General features: G+C 41.4%; 1 long non-coding RNA gene across 2 annotated transcripts in view; it reads left to right on the top strand.

Annotated features, from left to right (window-relative positions):
* Positions 4,822-17,789, top strand: part of LOC110403776 — a 150,634-nt gene continuing 137,666 nt past the window's right edge. For both annotated transcript variants that reach the window (XR_002441828.1, XR_002441827.1), the window contains exons 1-2: positions 4,822-5,080; positions 8,275-8,369. This is a non-coding gene — a long non-coding RNA (uncharacterized LOC110403776). The remainder of the gene's footprint in view (positions 5,081-8,274; positions 8,370-17,789) is intronic.

The raw sequence follows: 17,789 nt of genomic DNA on the forward strand, positions 1-17,789 counted from the left end.
GTGCAGCTGGCTTACTGTATTGTTCTTATTACACAAAATGAAGATGTATTCAAGTGTGCTGTTTTAGCTGTGATTTTGAAGGAAGAACAGGAGTAGGACAATTCTGATGGGTATGCAGAGTGTGAAAATTGTAGGAAGAACAATTTCTGTCACCATTTCCATATGAGTAATCAAGGAATCTAAAATTTGAGAAATGAATAGTATGTAAGAAACTTCATTTTCAGCAACATATTCCTTGTTAAGTTCGAGATAACATAGGTTAAGAATTTTTTTTGAATGTTTATGGCTAAAATTATTTTGTCAAATGTTAACGTTGACATAAATAAAATGAACCGACACTATTGTAGCTTTGTAGAGGCTGGAGTAAATCCGTGGCATGCTTTCCTTTTTCTGTGGTAAATTTTTGAAGATATGTTAGTGCTCAAAAGGCTCCAAAAACTCTGCTTGCCATGAATTCCCTTCAGCACCTAAGCCATATTCTGTACCATCTGGAATTGATCTCATCCTTCTCAAGAGAATCTATAGTATCTATTTCATCAGAAATCTGCTGTGTGTGCTGTTTACATAGTTCAGTAACTGCGAAACATTGGATGTTGCATTAGGAAGGTCTTCAGTGACAAATCAAGATGTCTTTTCACTCTTTCCCTGTCAACTGCATTAAAAATAGTTTGAGTACTTCACAGATTGCTCAGGCACACTACTTGCATGATGCATTTTATACAAGAAGCACATTTTTAATCAAACTTGCAGCTTTGCAAGACCTGGTGCTGAAGAAAATAGCCTTAGTTCATGCACGGCTCATTGTAGAATGCTTTGTCAATCAATTTTCTTTTCAAATGATTACATACTTCTTGGAACTCCTTTACTCCATTTCTCTGGCACATACCTTTAAAAATATAGTAGAAGAAATAGCTATTCAAATAATAATAATAATAAAGTTTACCCAGTTTAGATTGTAAGACTGTTGCTATACGTCACCCTATCAACCCTCTTGTTCTGCAGGTGCTACGTTATCTTCTACCCAACTGAGATATTTTCATTTCCCCACATCTCTGGCTTACCTGGTGTTCTTCTCAGTGGCTGTGTCCCAACTGGGAGGTTCCTCTGAACTGCCAGAGATTTTTAGAGTACATTTACTTTCCTGGAATAATTGCACAGAATTAAGCCAGCTGTCACAAAAGCTCAGGAGAAGCATCTAGTTGAAAGCAGCATTTAGTTGACATACAGCCAGAACAAAACAGAACGATCCTTTTGCATTTGCCATCACAGTGCTGCAGGAAAGGTTTAGCGTAACCACACTTATCTTTTAGCAGTGGGATCTTTTCCATTGTAGGCAGCTTTTTTAGTGATCTGTACGTTCGTACATAATTAGACTTGCTCTTGAAAAGGCATTTGTAGACGTTTTTCTCTTGGTGTAGTTGTCTACACCCAGATTATACTTGTTGGGGAGATTTGAATTGGACAAGGGAGTTTTATTTTTACATGGAATAATATTGCACCAGAGATTTAGAAAGCAGTCTTGAAAAATAATATGCTTTTTCATTTCTTTTATTTCTAGCACAATACTTCTGTGGTGATGTTTTTGCTAAAACATAGCTCCCCCTGTCAGTTGAGCTTGAGCTGTAGCTGCTTGTTCTTTTAGTCCAGTGTTTCTCACTCAGTCCTCTGTTGCTGTGCCTCAGTGAGTAAATCAGGCTCCTGCACCTCCTTTTCCTTGCATAGCCACCTGGGAAATGCTTTCACACCTAGAAAGAAAGCTCTATGTAGGAATGAGGCGTGCTTTTTATACTAGTGGATGTCTTTCCACTATATTATATATGATGTCGGTAGCTTCTCAATATGCTGCAACTACCCTTCCAAATAGAAGTTCAGCTGATGGAAATAATTCATGTTAGCAGAGTATTTTTAAATGATGTTTTTATTTATACTTACAATTGGGAAACAGAGGGATCTCTACTGTGCTGCAGAATTGCAAGCACTCAATAGCTTGTGAGAGCTGGGCTTGTAATAAAAAACAGTTCTTAAAGCTCATGTAGGCATTGGAAAAATGATGAAATGGGCAAGCTTATTGCTAGGGCTAGCTGAGCTGAAAACCTGTGGTTTCAGGTGTTGCCCATCCAGCTTTCAGGAGTGAGTTCTCTTGCTTGCACGCTGCAGCCCTGATTTCCAAACCAAAAAGCTGCAGTGAAGGTAACAGCCCCAGTAAGAGGGGCTGGACTAGGACAGAGATGCTGGGGGAGTGGGGGCTCTGAGCAGCATTAATATGGGATGTGCGAGCCTTTTCCTATCTACCCTAAGGAAAGGAGTTCTGTAAAGAAAGGAGTGTGTAGAGGAAGCTCTCGGGAGCTGGGTGGGTTTTTCCTGCTGTGGCATTCATGCGGCTGCCTGACCCTGGGGCTTTCTGTGTGTGGGTGACCCATGACCTGGAACCTGCTTTTCAAGGCCTTTGAAGCTTTACAGGCGGAGTGAATTCCTATTTATTTATTCACTTGGGTTGGTGCTTTTTAAGCAGTATTGGTGCCCTCTCGTGGTGAGTTTCCCGAAAGAGAATTAACTTCGAAAGCATTTTCTGGTAGCCTAGAATAAATGATGCCGTTGTAGATGTTATACTGCCTCAATGGGAGAAGTAAGAAGCGCATTTGAACCACAGAGGGCATTTTGTCAGCAGCCCCTTGTTCATCCATGCAGGTCTCTTGCTACGCTTCTTTCTGGTCAGGATTGACTATGCACAATGTGATGCTTGAAAAGCAACCAGCTAATGTGCTCTGGGAGTGACGATGCGCGTACAGACCAGTACTGTGTACATAAGTCAGCCTGCTGCAGAAGAGCTTGGTGCTTAAGGCCCCCTCAGTGCTTGCCATACATTGCTGTGTGTTCTCTCCTGCAGAAGGTGAGCAGGGCAGTGTGTACAAGTTGCTGCAGCATTGTGTGATGCTGGAGTTACTAGGCTGATTAAGGCTGTGCATTAGTCATTCCTTGTTATATCACATTTACACATAAAACTACGCCAAAAATTAAGGCTATGGCATGCCAGGAGACAGATAGCGACAGTTCTGAGATCTGACAGGGACAGATCCCCCCCCCTTTTAACAGGTGAGGAGCTGAGGCCAGAGGAGACTGGGCAGAAATCACACAGGGAGCATCTATCAGAGCTAGGAGAGCTGTCAGAGTGAGGGCTGAGCCCAGTCCGCTGGCTCTCTGCACAGCGCAGTGCATACCAGTTGGTTTGCTTCTTTAGGGATGTGCTCACGTGTCACTGCCTTCAGTGGTCAGAGAAGCAAGCCCTTAATGTGTGTGAAACTGTGATTCTTTCAAACCACCATTAGTAGTGGCTGCTAGAAACATAGTGCTGTTCCACTTTGTGAGCTGGGCTCGCGTGGGTTTTCTTCTCTTACCACAATCTCACTTTGTGATGCTTTCTCCCGGTTTCCTGAATTCAAGTCCATCTTTACAAAAAAAAAAAAAAAGTCATGAGATATTTACATTGCTACAGCTTGGTCATTTTTTCCTCATTTCATCTTGGAAAACTTTTATTAGCAGCAGTTTTAAAATGTGCCAGAAACACATCAAGGCTATAAAATTTTTTATTCTGTTTCATTGGTGAGTAAAAAGAATGTTTAAAAAAAATGTACTCAGTGGAGTCTGTCCAAAATTGCCCTATGACTGCAGTAAAATAACCTGGAAAGTAGGTTATACAATTGGCTTACTACAGGGTGTTGTGAAGCCAGTGGAAAGTCATGGCTGATGCTCAGTTCAGGCTTATCTGCAGTTTATTCTCTGCAGCCTGGAGCTGGGCCTCACCTATAACGATGCAGGTATTTGTGTATTGTCTGGCTGCAGACTTACTGTGGGACCAGATCACACCAACCTTTGCAGAAACCCCACTCTCTCTGAAACCAACTGATCCTTATTCTCTCAGCTGATTTTCTATCTGTGCTAGGCTTCGTATTGCAAAACCTCTCGATGCCCAGAGATTGGGTCACCTGAAACAGTGGGTACCACTAAACTGCTCTTCCCTGACAGCTGTCAGACAACCAGACCAAATTATCCTTGTACAACTGTAACTGTAACCCTCTCTCCTGGTCTTTCATTCTTGCAATTGCGCTCCCTTTCCAACCTTGAATAGGCCTTTTCTGTCTCTCGGAGAAAAATGCTTTTTATTACAGAGCGACCAGAAAAACATGTCATTTTTCCAGTGTGTGGTCTAGTGCAGCTACTCTGGAATACTGGAGATTTTTCAAAATCAAAACAAAACCCACTTACAATTGTTCTTGGAACAGGAATACTTGTATAACTGTACTCATATTTTTCCTGTGTTACAAAATGACTTTCATTACGTTATATTAGCTGGTTTTGGAAAGTTTTTGTCCATCATTCAACTGTACTAGTGGCCTGGACTTGCTTTTCAGAGAAAAATAGAAAATTGGAAGTAATTTAAATAAGGATGTCTTTCTTTAAGTCAATCATGTAGCTTTGATTTGAAGCAGTTGGAAGAACATAGTTGTTAGTAGAGATGTTCAGAACTGCTTCTTATGGCCAAATGCATTCAGAAGACAGAAAGGAGTATTTGGAAATGTACAGACAATAAAATGCATCTCCCACAAAGAGATCTAGAGCATGATGGCCAGGCTTTTTTACTAAATGTCTGGTTTTGAACTTGTATATGTACATACAGATATATACACACGCACACCAGGCCTGCTCATTATCTTCAGAATAAAATTGCCAGCTTTTCCTTATCTAGAGCAATTTTTATTTCTATGTAAAAGCTTTTAGCCAGAATGATACACTTGTGTTTGCTCTGCCCTTTACCCAGTAAAGCTTGGTGGACCTCACCTTGCCATGTGCTTTTTTTCCAGCTTCTCGTACTGCGTGCTGACCTGGTCTGCTGGCAGGCCTGCATTCCCTTGGGCTGCCAGGAGGCTCACCGCTGCTCCACCACTTCCAGGACATCTGGGATGCAGTCTGCTGGTAGCACTGGCTGGCACCATCACCAACTGGAGAGAGGCATAGTCTTTTTTCTTTTTTTTTCAGAAGATCTTGTATTTGAAACGTGATCCCTGAAATGAGATCAAGTTAGGTAATTCTTAATCTTACACCATATTTATTTAGCATGTTCCTACACTAGCACGAAAACTAGCACTATTGTATTTTATGCCCACTGGTGACTCTGAATAGCTGTTATCACTAACCACTGTTTTTACTGGAATAATTTCTGGAAAACCTAACATACATGAGAATCTACCATATCTGTTTTGCAAAGAAAGATTGTAAAGATTAGACAGGATGGTGTATATCTGCAGAATCTATTGCAGTTGTACAGAACCCTCAAATTTTAAAGGCCTTCTTCCAGTTTAAAACCATTTCCCCTCATCCTGTCGGTACATGTCCTTATAAAAAGTCCCTCCCTAGCTCTCCTGTAAGCCCCCTTCAGGTACTGGAGGGCTGCTGTAAGGTCCCTCTGGAGCCTTCTCTTCTCCAAGCTGAAGAGCCCCAACTCTCTCAGCCTGTCATAAACCCTGAAACATTATACTCTTAATAATATTCCTTGATGAATGTAGAGAGGTGCACAAACTTCTCTCTTTTGCGGAATGCTGTTCTCCCACGTGGGAGGAACTCATCAGATTTTGCACTGGTATATTCAGAGGTGCATATTGGATTTTGAATGCCCAAGCTCAGTGGATGGTTGAAAATCCCAGCCTTGGTAGATAATAAATGACAGATGTTACAGATATTCCTCGGTGCAATGAAGGTTAGTGAATTTGCTTCTAAAAATCAATTTTAATTTATCTTTTCCTGCTGACAGCTTCATACTAAGTGTTGGCTTCTTTTTGATGTGAACACTGAGATGCTGCTGCGGGCCACTACTGATTGGAATTTACTTGTTTTAGTTTAATTGCATGCTCTACTATCATCTGTTTGCAATCACAAAGAGGAAGCTTCTGAAGCTTGGGAATGAGAGAAAATGAAGTGTCTTGACAACTACAAAACACTGAGAATGCTTTTGGAGTTTTTCCCACTGCTGTGATTATGAACAAAAAGTCACAGCTATATTTTTTCAAGTCCATCTTTACACTGCACATATAGCATAAATAGAGAAAACAACTAGGAATAGTGATAATTAACGAAGGTCACCAAGCTGTGAGTTCATGAATTGTTTCATAAGAAGTCAAATTAGTTCATCATTCAATTAGTTGAGTTAGCTCATTAGCAAAACCATGCAATTGTTCTCTATGGATATTCTACTTAGTTTATGAAACGTTCAGGTTCTGTGCTTCTGGCTGCACAGCTACCAGTTACATAGCACAGCTTTTACCTTCAGTGATACTCTGGAGATTATGACTTTAGTCCTTCTCACGTGCTGCAGGCAGCCAGAAATTGCAAGGAAGTGGCACCTTAGTAGCTACAGACAGAGTAGTTCTGCCTCTGCTGTGGTCTGGGGAGAAAAGCTGGCAGCCTTGCCGAGCCTCTAGCTGAGCTCCACCGAGAGGCAGCATTGCACAGCACGGACGGGGCAGTGCCAGGCACCGATCCCCGTGCACCCTGCAGACCGCTCCAAGATGTGTTAGAACATACTGAATTCCTCTCTCTTAAACGGATTAATGACGGATGGCAATGGAGCTTTAATATATTCTTAAAGTGGAATATCTGTCCCGGGGCTTTGCTGTATCACAGCCTCCCTTGTTTTGGGGACTGATCCAAAGCTAAGTCAGTGGAAAGTCTAGCAAATTACAGCATGGCTTGGATGAGGTTCTGAAAGCCGGCGTCACTTTGCCGTGAGAAGGGTTAAAACTTAGGGAGCTTTTAATTTTTCTTTTTCTTTATTTTAGGCAGCGAAAGGGGAAATAATGGAAATAATTAATTGAAACATTTCTATAAATCAGAAAATATACTCACTGAAGTTTTAAAAAAAAAAAAAAAAGCTGAGATTAATAAAGCTCAGAAAAAGCATAAGGAGACGTAATTAGAAACTTTACAAGATTCCGGTTTTAAACTTGACCAGATGTTAGCAGTAAGATGATTATACTCTGTAATTTGTGCATTATATAGTAGCCATGGCAAATGTTACATCACCCAAGGCATATAGATGAAGCTACCTTGACTTGTGTTTCCCGGTGCATTAGCAAGTGTCTGTGCATTCCTTTGGGTGAGCAAATCGTTGGGTTCTGCTGAGAGCATCAGGTGGCTTGTGGGTGAAATGATTTCCAGGCTTTTAGTCAGGCTGAGGAAATGGGTGCTTCTAAACAGAGCTAAATGCTGGTATCAGACCTGTAATTTTCTGAGGTAGTGTGTTAGTTTTAGTGATAATTTCTGCAAAAATGGAACGTTACCAAGCTTTCACTTCAGCACTCGGAGTGTGTCAGCTTTCAGAGACTAAGCATAACTCATTGTGTTGTGCTGCTATACTCGGTCCTCCTCAAATTTCCCATCCATAAAATAAGGCTGAAAATACGATCCTCCTTCCTGAGAGACCTAGCTACAAAAGGCCTTGTGATTCTGCTGGAACAACAAAATAGTTGCATCAGTCTCTTTGAGGATGTAGTAATTTTTATCTCCTGGCTGTGTTTATACAGCACTTAGTGTTAGCAAGGTCTGTGTCTGTATGGAAGCTCCCTGATGCTCTTACAACATTGGTGGTGTACAACTAACACTGCTGAAGAGTAGTTGTGGGTGGAGGATGCACTGACAGTTGAGACTGTAGCATCAACTTCTGCCTTTATAAATCAGAGGCCTTGCATTAAACTGGAGGGATGTTACAGGCAGACAACTTCCATAATGAATTAAGCACATTCTTGTAAAAACAGCAACAGGACAGTAATAGTTCTGGTTAGGGGTTGTTACTTTTTCTTTTTGGATTTTAAAATAGTTTTTCATTAAAGGAAACAGTAACTAACAAGTCTGTCTTGATTGAGCTTAGGTTGTAGGAGGGCCAGTTTTTCAGGTTGCTGCATCCTAAGATGATAATAGCGGTGTTTTGAAAGTTGTTGCTAAGTGATACCTGAAGTCATGTTTGTTGGCTTTCTTTTTACTACATCAAATCAAAAAAGAATGTTATTTGCGGTCATTGCTGAAATACTTGAATTTGAAATAATCCAAGCTAACTTAACACATTAAAAAAAATAAAGCTACATTCTTTACAACGAGTCTTCTGGTTATGCCAAAAATACGAATTCCAGAATATATTTGTAATAATAATAATGTTAAAGCCTCCAGGCATGCCAAATTTCCAGTCTTGTGGATATGAACTGTAAGCTTGGTGCATTTTTCTTTCAGCTGTCGGATCCTCTTCTCTGAAGAGAGTATCACTGAGGAACAGCTTGAGATAAGCAGTGCGAACCAAATGAGAGATCCCGATGGCTGTCAGATCAGTAAGTCATTTTTTTTTTCCAAGTATTTCTAACATGTGCTCTTTTCTTTAAGACTGTAATGTAAAACAAGCAGTATGACACAGGGAATCATAAATCGATTTATCCAAAAGAGAGATTGTGCAGGTGGGATTGCAGGCTTGCATAAACTTGAAATTTGTCTTTCTCAAAAGGTTTTCATACTGGTGGAACTTGGGGTAACTTTTTTTTTCCTGTAGAGACAACTTCTAAAGAAGAATTCCTTGATTTGTACCTTAGATCCAGATCAAAAGGTTGGATGTAAATTGTCTGAAGAGAAGAATGATTATATAGTCACTGAATTATTTAAGTTTTTTTTAAAACTTTGCTGATGGATGATTAACTGCTGGGGAAAAAACAAACAAACAAAAACAAAGCATTAGTATTGTTGTGTTCAAACAGTTCTACAAAGTTGTTCCAGTATTTTTGGTAGCAGACATGATCACTTTTTGGTTTTAGGTGTATATACATAATCGCATGCACCTACAATTACACTTCTAAATAAGAGCGTATGGAAATAAAGGTAGGGGTTGATTTTATTTAATTTTTCTTTAAATTACAAATTTAAAAGTGAATCTTCCAAATTCATGTAAACTATGAATGATTTTATTCTAGCCGTACAGTACTACATTGCTTGGCCCCAGACTAGGCCTTGCTTGTCATTTGACCAGAGATCTTAGAAGGAAGTGCTGTAAACCACAGAAAATGAGGTTTGGAAATGCTGTGGATGACCCTGAAAGGAAACACATGGTTTTTCAAACACAGAACTCGTGGCAGTGGAAGTTTTGGAGCTCTCTGTCAGAAAATGGCGTTTTGTTACCATCAGTTTGCTAAAAACGAGAATATATTATACACTGTATTGCATTCAGATGATCTCATACTAATCAAAACAATCTTGTGGGTCCTCTGATTCTGATTAAGCACTTACACTGAAGGGACCCATGCTACCATGCTGCCTCACTGGCAGGGGTTTTGTCATGAGACATTTGTCTCGTTTCTGTAGCAAGTACTTCTTGATAAGTGTTACATTAAAACCCACAAGGATATGAATAATCCTGTATTCAGTGAAGAGTTTAAACTGCACACTATAAATAAAACCAAGGCCACACATTGACTCCAAAAGGTAAAAAAAGAAATACTGAATAGCTCTGTTCATCCTGCCTGCTGAAGGGGTGAGGCCAGGGGGAAAAATATATTTTAATTGTATCACGCAGGAGAAGTGAATTAGGACTGCACAAGGCAACCTTAATTCTGGAGTTTCCAGCCTGCGAATACTTGACTTTTCAACCTTAACATAGGTGTGTGGGGAAGTTATTCTTTTTGTTTTATTTGTCATTCTACAGCTAATTTGCATTTGAAAATACTTGGTGTTTTAAAATTTTTTCTGGTGGTACGTTCCATCTACTTAGTCTCAACTGCTAGTTCTTAAACTGAGCTAGTAATGAGAAATTCTCCCTTAAAAGGATTATTTCTCTCATTGTGAAGTGAAGCTCTTAGCTCCCATCTTCATTTCTTTCTGGTCATAAAACTCCAGCCATCAGACAAAGATCAGCAAGTCTCTAAAAATGAATAGGCGCCCCAAGGAAAACTGAATAGCCTCCAAAGCAATTGTATCGAAGTGACATCAGTGCTCAGATATTTTCTTCTTAGCTATTCCAACAAGTTTCAGTCAATAACGGGCAGTAGTGCCAGTACACGCTGACTCTTTATTGCTCCCCCACTGGGAACGTGTCTCTTTGTAAGAGATCTGCTGAAAGTGGTAGACCCAAAAACTGAACAGCTTTGTCCCATATCGAAGGACTTGCCTTCCAAGTCCATGCAGTGTTGTGTTGTCCTTCAGCCAGGGCTTGCTTCGCGATGCCATGCTGAAGTGCAGCCTTGTAATTCAGCAAGCTTGTTCTTGTTAAAATCTGACTACTGGTTATCAGCCTGAATGTCATCTTTGATGGGGCTGGAAGCTTAAGATACCTTTTAAGGGCTGTATGGCCGACCTGAGAATCACTCCTGACTTTGCTACTGATGCGTTTGGTGAAGCTGCAAAAGTTATTGTATCTGTTGTGTTCAGTGTGGGTTATCGTGATCTCCACTATAAAGTGCTGTAAGACTTAGAGATGAAAAATGACCTTTAGCGTTTAAGTATTTTAGCACTAAGTATTACTGGTAACTCTCTAAACTCATTCATTCCTTTGGCACTACCTAAAGGAATTCTGGCACTACAATCCCTGCTTTACAAATAGGGAGTGGATGCGCTGAGCAGGATAAGAGCTTGTTGAATGTGTTCTTAATGTAGAATAGTGGGATAGGAACCGAGGAACATAGTGGTGATGTTGAGCTTGGATGTTTTAGCTATGCTTTTTGCTCTCCTGTATTGTGCCTTCTGGGGAGAAAGTAATTTTCCCCAGCCTTCCCCCATCTCCTTACTGATGTCTTTCCATGTAGAAATAATATTTGGAATCTGACATCGTGCCTTGTGAAGTGGTTTCCATCTTGCTGTCCTCCTAAGAGAACTTTAACCTTTTCTGAATGATCATGTTCAGCTACATAAAATCTCAAATCCATAAAAAAACAAGTCCCCTTATATTTATATACACCACAGCAAAATGTACCATTAAGGAGAAAACATTGCTTCACTGTGACTATCGGAATTTATTGGCTATTAGAAGTCTTATAGTATGTGGCTCGCAGTTTAGAACTCTGATTTCAAGCTTAATGTGGTCAGGAAATATAAAAATACATTTATTTATGTCATCTACTAAAAATCTCAACCTTCGTTACTGCTAGTCTAACCAAATCTATGTTTATGTTGGAGATGAATGATCGGTTTGTAGCTGCCTGTGTTTGTAGCCAGGCTGAATGGAATGATTCTGCAGCAGAACTGTGATTTTTATTTTTTTTAATTTATTTTCCTTCTCTTTGCTTTTAATTTACTGCACGTACCAGCTACTTCCTTCCTCCCAGAGCCCACTGCCCAATTTTCAAGGGCATTACCGCTGTCTGACTCCTATCAAGCTGTGTATGTGGAGTGATGTGATATATTGAATTGTTCGAGGTCATCAAAATTCAGGCAAATATTTCTTTCCTACTGATAGCCGTTTGCTGTTGCAAGCTTGGATTTGATCTACTCTTCCACATCTTCACATCAGCAGCTACTTTGGGTGATGTTTGCATAAACACTTCGTTTGTTACTAATAATTAAGAAAATAGCTTTGAGTATAATTTCTGCTCGGACATTTGACAACCACAAGTTCACACAGGACGTGAGATCCTGTTCGTTGCTCGTGCAATATTGCTCGTGCAATAGATGGTAAAGGAGAAGCTGCCAGAATAGCTGCCAGAGGAGAAAGATGATCAGGGGTGAGACATCTTCCTGGAAGACACAGGCTTTTTGGTGTATGACGTGCAGTTGTCCTGAACTGCCTCAAAACGTTTTGTCAGTGAAATGATGCACCGTAAGGTGCTTTCCACTTTGAAATCTAATCTCAGTCTTTAATCAGATGTAATGTCTAATGTTAGATAAAATGTTATAGGAAGAAATCTTGTACAAACTTCATCTTGGGGGGGGGGAAAAAAAACCAACCCGCCTAAATAAGTGCCTTGCAGTCTTTTTCAAACTTGTAAGTGCCTAGAATTTTCCAGTGAAGCAGGTTATGTCTCTGCAGCAAATGGCATGCTTCTGACACTAAGCCTTTTCTGCCTCTTGTTACACGGACCCCAAATGCAGCTGGTTCTGTGACCCCCAGGCTGGACAGAGCTGTCCTGCACTGTGAGGACCATGTGCCTTCCTGCAACAGGCACAAAGAGCTCTTGTATCACTTTTCCAGTACAGGGTCCCCCAGTAAGCCATTTGCTGGAGGACGTTTCCCTGTTGATCTGAAGTGACATGCTTGAGTAAGCCGTATCAGGCAGCCTGCAGCAGCTTCCCTTCGGCTACCTTCCTTCATTGAGCTTTGTTTTCGGTGCACTCGGACTCTTCCTGGGATGAAATAATACACACAGTGATCTCAGTTGACCTTTCATGTACCATAAGAAACAGGGCTGACTCCCCTGAGCCGTGCGTGCAGGGGATTTTATGTAATTTCCTGGAACAGGTACAGCTGAGGCGCTTTCATTGCTGTGACCGGCTCTGCAACGGGCAAACCTTTTTGGCACCAACACACTTACCCTTTTTGTTCAGTAAATTTCCCATCCTGCGTAGGTGGACAATGAATACTAATATGATGCAAATTATTTCCTTTTTAAATGTGAAGGCTCCCTGATTAAAAACACACTGTCCAGGAACGCTGGGTTTGTTCTATTCCCATTGAACAGAACGCCCTTGTTGCCTTTGACTTTAGTGATTGTAGGATCAAACTCTTAGTTTCAAATAGGCTGCAATTAATATTTTTTTTTGTATGAAACTGTAGGTGGATTACCAACTTAGTACAGGAAGTGTAAAGAATACAGACAAAAAAAAAACCCAAAAAACAGGATCTGGGAAGAAAGCACAGAGAATGGAAAAATAGTGTTAAATGTCTTGCTTGAGAGAGTCCAGAAGTACGCTGGAAAATCAGACACTGAGGTCAGAAGAAGGTATCATGGGACTTCTTTTGATATATGCAGGAGTAGCTCTGATGAAAAGCTAAAATATTGTGCCTAAGAGAATGCTGGAACTTCCATTACTTCTTGGTTTGATATACTCTAAAATGCATTGTAGACCATGCAGATACTTTCTTTATCACAGAGGAAGCTGCACCTTGGAATTATTCATCCACTGAGAAAAAAATGCTTTATGTGTCTTTCTTTGGATTTTTTGTATGTGTTCTGTATTGCTTTTCCCTTCGTATACAGAGACTCTTAAAACAACACTGTTCTGTGTTACACAGTGGAAAATAATATGCAGGAAGGCAGCCATCTCTGGGGTGGAACTTGCAGTTGTTTTAACGGTTTGCATCAGGGTTAGTAGTCCATTCATGTATATTCTCAGCTCCTCAGGCCATCCTCTAAATGCATATTGTGCTAAAAAAAAAAAAAACCTCAAAAGAACCAACGAACCAACAAAACACCAATAATTTGAATAGGATGAGGCCTTGTTTATGAGTGTGTTGCTTTATGAAAGCAAACCAGCCAGCAGTAATGCCCACCAAGCAGTTCCATTTAGAAAACTGTGGCAGTGCTGTAATACAAGGCTGCGATACCAGCAGAAGTAGAGGATGTGTTATTCTGAATATGCTGTCTCAGGAGTATCCACTTTATGAAAGTTCTTTGACTTCCCTAATGGCTGCTGTGTAGGTTGGCTGTAAAGCAGTCGAGGTCTCCTGGGCTCCTTTGCCTTGTCCTGCCACAGAAATCTCATCTGAGCAGCACTGGTTTGGGAAAGGAGCCATAAAAGAAAAAAAGAACAGGCTCCTTTTGTAGCTAATAATTTCCTTTAATTGGTAATTAAGCTGCCTGCTACTTATAAATGTCAATAAAGGTCAAAATATTTAGAAGCAGAATCATTTTAGTGGCTTCCCATTTCTCATTGCATAAACTGCCTGCTCAGACCACACACACGCACATTTGAAGATGGTTAAGGTTTCAGAGCCCTCGTCTTCCCACCAATTTCTTATATAAAGCAGCCCAGAAGGGGACAGAGCAGCTTTAGTCAATAGGAGGGAGGATGTGAATTGAGTCTACTGGGTGAGCATTCCTCACATTTTGGAATACCACCGCAGGCGCTGGGGCTGAATCAGACGAGGAGTGGCCAGATGGTGCTCTCATTTACTCTTTAATTCAGGGAAAGGGGGTTGCATCTGATCCATGTACAAAATGATCTCAGGAAAAGCTGCCTGGTAAGAGATTAAATACCAATTGTGGCTTGAAAATGAGAATTGGTATAAATCCCAGTGGTTCCATCAAGCAGAGAAAAATAGAGGGATCTTGGTTTTGCTTTGCCCTGGGTTAACATGTATGAATGCTTATTTTCGCTGCGTGATTTTGTGAGCAGATTCATCTCACTGAAGTTGATCAGTTTACAAGGGGGCAAGAGAGGAGACATACGGCTTTGAAGAGTGCTGAGAATGCACTCCCAGAAGGATCTTTGATCTTTTTATGCTATTTTGTTTTTTAAAGCGTGTGTATCTTCTAGGGCTGGGTATTTTGGAAATTAGGGGCAACAGAGACTGGACTTCTACGTTACGCTTCTAGGATATCACCTCCTTTTAATGCTTTTCTGAAATACGTTCAAGCTTCTCAGTGTCTAACTTAACATTTCCATGAACTTGCCATGTAGGTAGTAGTTATTTCTGTATGCGCATTTACACGCACATGTATATAAGAAAACAAGCCTTGTGCTGACATCAGGGCACGCCTAATTCCTGCTTCTCACTGCACTGTGTCTTGCACTGTATATCAGTGCATCCCCAGCTCTCCGTGACCCCATGTTACTCAGCGGTGGCCAAGTTTTGTTGTCCCATTCATGGCAGGTATCTCAATACGGCCCCTTGCGCTCTCCTGCGATGCTGTGTGCCAAATGTGTTGCATGTGATGGGACTGTCGCCAGAGGGAAAGGAGCAGCATGAGTAGCTTGGTGACAGAGTGGTTGTTCTGTTCTTTAGGAAGATACCTGCTGATTACGGATCTCTGATCTGTAGAAGAAAACAGGAAATCTAAAGTATTCCATATTTCAATCCTTCATGACCAAGGCCTCCATTGGGGGCCATGCAGTGCTGCTTTGTTGAATCTGCAGGTGGAGACCTAACTGACCATTTTGGTCGTTGGGTACAGCTGGGAAAGAGCAGATCCTCTGCTCTTTCCTTCCTGCCAGATGAATTGAGGATATTGATTTGGGTATGGAATGTGTGCACTCATCTCACTTCATTTTTGGGAGCATCAGACCGGTAGCTGGGGGAATGACCTGAAAATGGGCTGAGTGTTGGCGCATTCACCCTGCCTGGGAAGCTCCCATTTGATCCACCCGCCTCAGCCAGGCGCAGCTATAATTAGAAGCAAAGATTCTATGCAGTCTTGTGTGTAAATAATAATGCTAGCCAAGTCCAATCTCCCTCACGTTATATATTTTCTTGGGATAGATCTATTTACTAGCTGCAGTGTGATGCGTGTTATTGCTTATCTAATAAAGCATTGCTGGCTTTACATATAAATGTGCTTATGCCGTAAAACCAACAGAATGGGGAAGCATGAGGCAGTCATGCTGTACATGAGTCTTGCTTGCTTGTTTATTCTCTGTCACAGATGTTTTCTGCAAAGGTTTTAAGGAAATAATTGTGGAGAGCTATATGATGTATCCAACTGCTAGCTTTCAAAAGGCAGAAATGCTCTCCAAGTCATGAGATTGTCTTGAAGGCCATCACCTTAAAATAGATCAGGATACTTTCAAAACTTGTTGTTTGCCTTGTATGCTGAGCCAATGGACTGTTCTCACCTAATTGCTTTCAAACATTTCTCCTGTAATTGTGACAGTGAGGAACTTACTATTAAGAAAAGAGCCTGAAAACAGAGCACTCTGAAAATCAATGTTGTGACTTCAGAAGCTTCTAATTTGCTAATAAAGCCTAGAAGAGCAATATGCTTGACTACTATATCAGCAAAATAATATATGTTTGGGTACTGAAGACTCAAACGTGAATTAAATAGTATTTTGAGAGTCGTATTCAACTGATACTTCAAGTATCATCTATACACCTTTGGTACAGGAGATCTACATCCCAAGGTCTCATGGTGCAGTGTTGAGAGTCCTCCAAAGCCCTTTTTTCCCAGGAGGTCTGATAGCAGCTTGGTCCTGCAGATCATTATGTTGGCACAAAGGAAGGGACGCTGAGCTTCAGCAGTGGCTGAGCGGTGCTTCCATCACTGCAAAACGCCTTCTGGAACGGTGCTGAAGGCCGCAGAGCTCTCAGTTGGCTGTTCTTCAGTTTGTATTGCTTCCTCCGTCATAAATTCTCCCATAGTTTGGCTGGGGGTGGTATTGTGTGTGTGTGCATCTTGCTAACAGCCAAATGTATACAAATGAAGATAAACACTGAAGTAATTTAAACTTTCATCTTACAATTTCTGTAACACAATTAGGGATTGTACTGATGATACTGATAAAACTCCTCCCCAGGAAGATGCAGCTCTGTACCAAGCAGCCAGCGAGTGCCAGGCTACCAGACGCTACCAGGCAGTCTGTCTGTCTGCGCCTCTCCGTCTGCTCCCATCCATCCCAGTGTCCCACGTCATTTCAGCTAATAGAATTTGCAGATGCTTGGAGAAGAAATAGAGGAATGGAAAGGGCGAGTTATTTCTTACATCGTGATCCTGTGTTTATCTTCAGTGGGACTGGAGGAAGAAGTAAAAAGAAGGAAAGAAAGAGAAAGCAGTGATTAAAAGAAAAAGCAAAGGAAAAAATATCAGGAGCGGGGGAAAAAAAACAGTTCTGAAGTGTAATCTCAGTAAGATTATTATTACTCAATAATTCTGTATATTTCCCTGTATGTATGTAAGAAGCAGTGAGTGAGAAAGAATATATGTACAAAACTTCCATCTCTACCACATTTATTTCTTTGGCTGGGACTTCTCAGGTAGAAATGTTCCATTGGCACAGAGTGTGCAGCCCATCTCCCTAGCTGGTCAGATAGATCTGATCTGCAGCGGACGCCCTGCACTCTCCTCCTGCACTGATCTCTGCATGTCAATGGGGCATCATGCAGTGTGGCTGCAGGAACCATGCTGCTAGGGGTTTGCAGGCACCTGGCACGTGCCTACAGCTTTCACGTTCCATCCAGACAAAACCTGTGCTTGTGAAGGAGGAGGTGGCCGTGTTTTGCAGGATGTATGTAAGCCACACACCTGCCAAAGACAAGTTGAGATTGCTGCCTAGTGACATGCAGAATGCAGCAGACGTTGTATTGTCCATAAACGTGCATTCAAAGAGTTCTTGTTTCTGCCCGCTGCATCTGCTCAATGCCTGTGAATCTTCAACTTGTACCAGGCAATGGAGGACAACGAAAAGAAGTTAGAAGGCACGAAGGAAGGAGCTTTCTGTGTTAAGGACTTAGCTGTACCCTGCTGAGGGCTGGGATGTGGCAGGCTGCCCGCCTGGGAACCCCGGCGCGGATCGAGCGCGTTCCCCGCTTTGTCTGCCCGAAGCCATCTCCCGGCCGGGCCGTAAGGTTCTGTTTAGCCCTGGCTGTGGCGGGCCCTGTGGAAACACTTGTGATCACTCGTTAGGAATTCTTTCCGCAGTTTCTTTCTCTTCTAATTCACATAAATAGTAAATCACTGCTGTCAATTATGTAACCCCGTGCATCGGCAGCGTGCTCAGCTCTCACATAACACTGAGCAGTGACAGCTACAGTCAACCAAGAAATGGTGCTGCACATTTTCCTATGCAGTTTCCCAGCACTGAGTCTATGATTTAGATTCCTTCGCCTCTGAAGTACTCCT

This window comes from Numida meleagris, chromosome 9, assembly GCF_002078875.1.
Source record: "Numida meleagris isolate 19003 breed g44 Domestic line chromosome 9, NumMel1.0, whole genome shotgun sequence".
Taxonomy (NCBI): Eukaryota; Metazoa; Chordata; class Aves; order Galliformes; family Numididae; genus Numida; species Numida meleagris.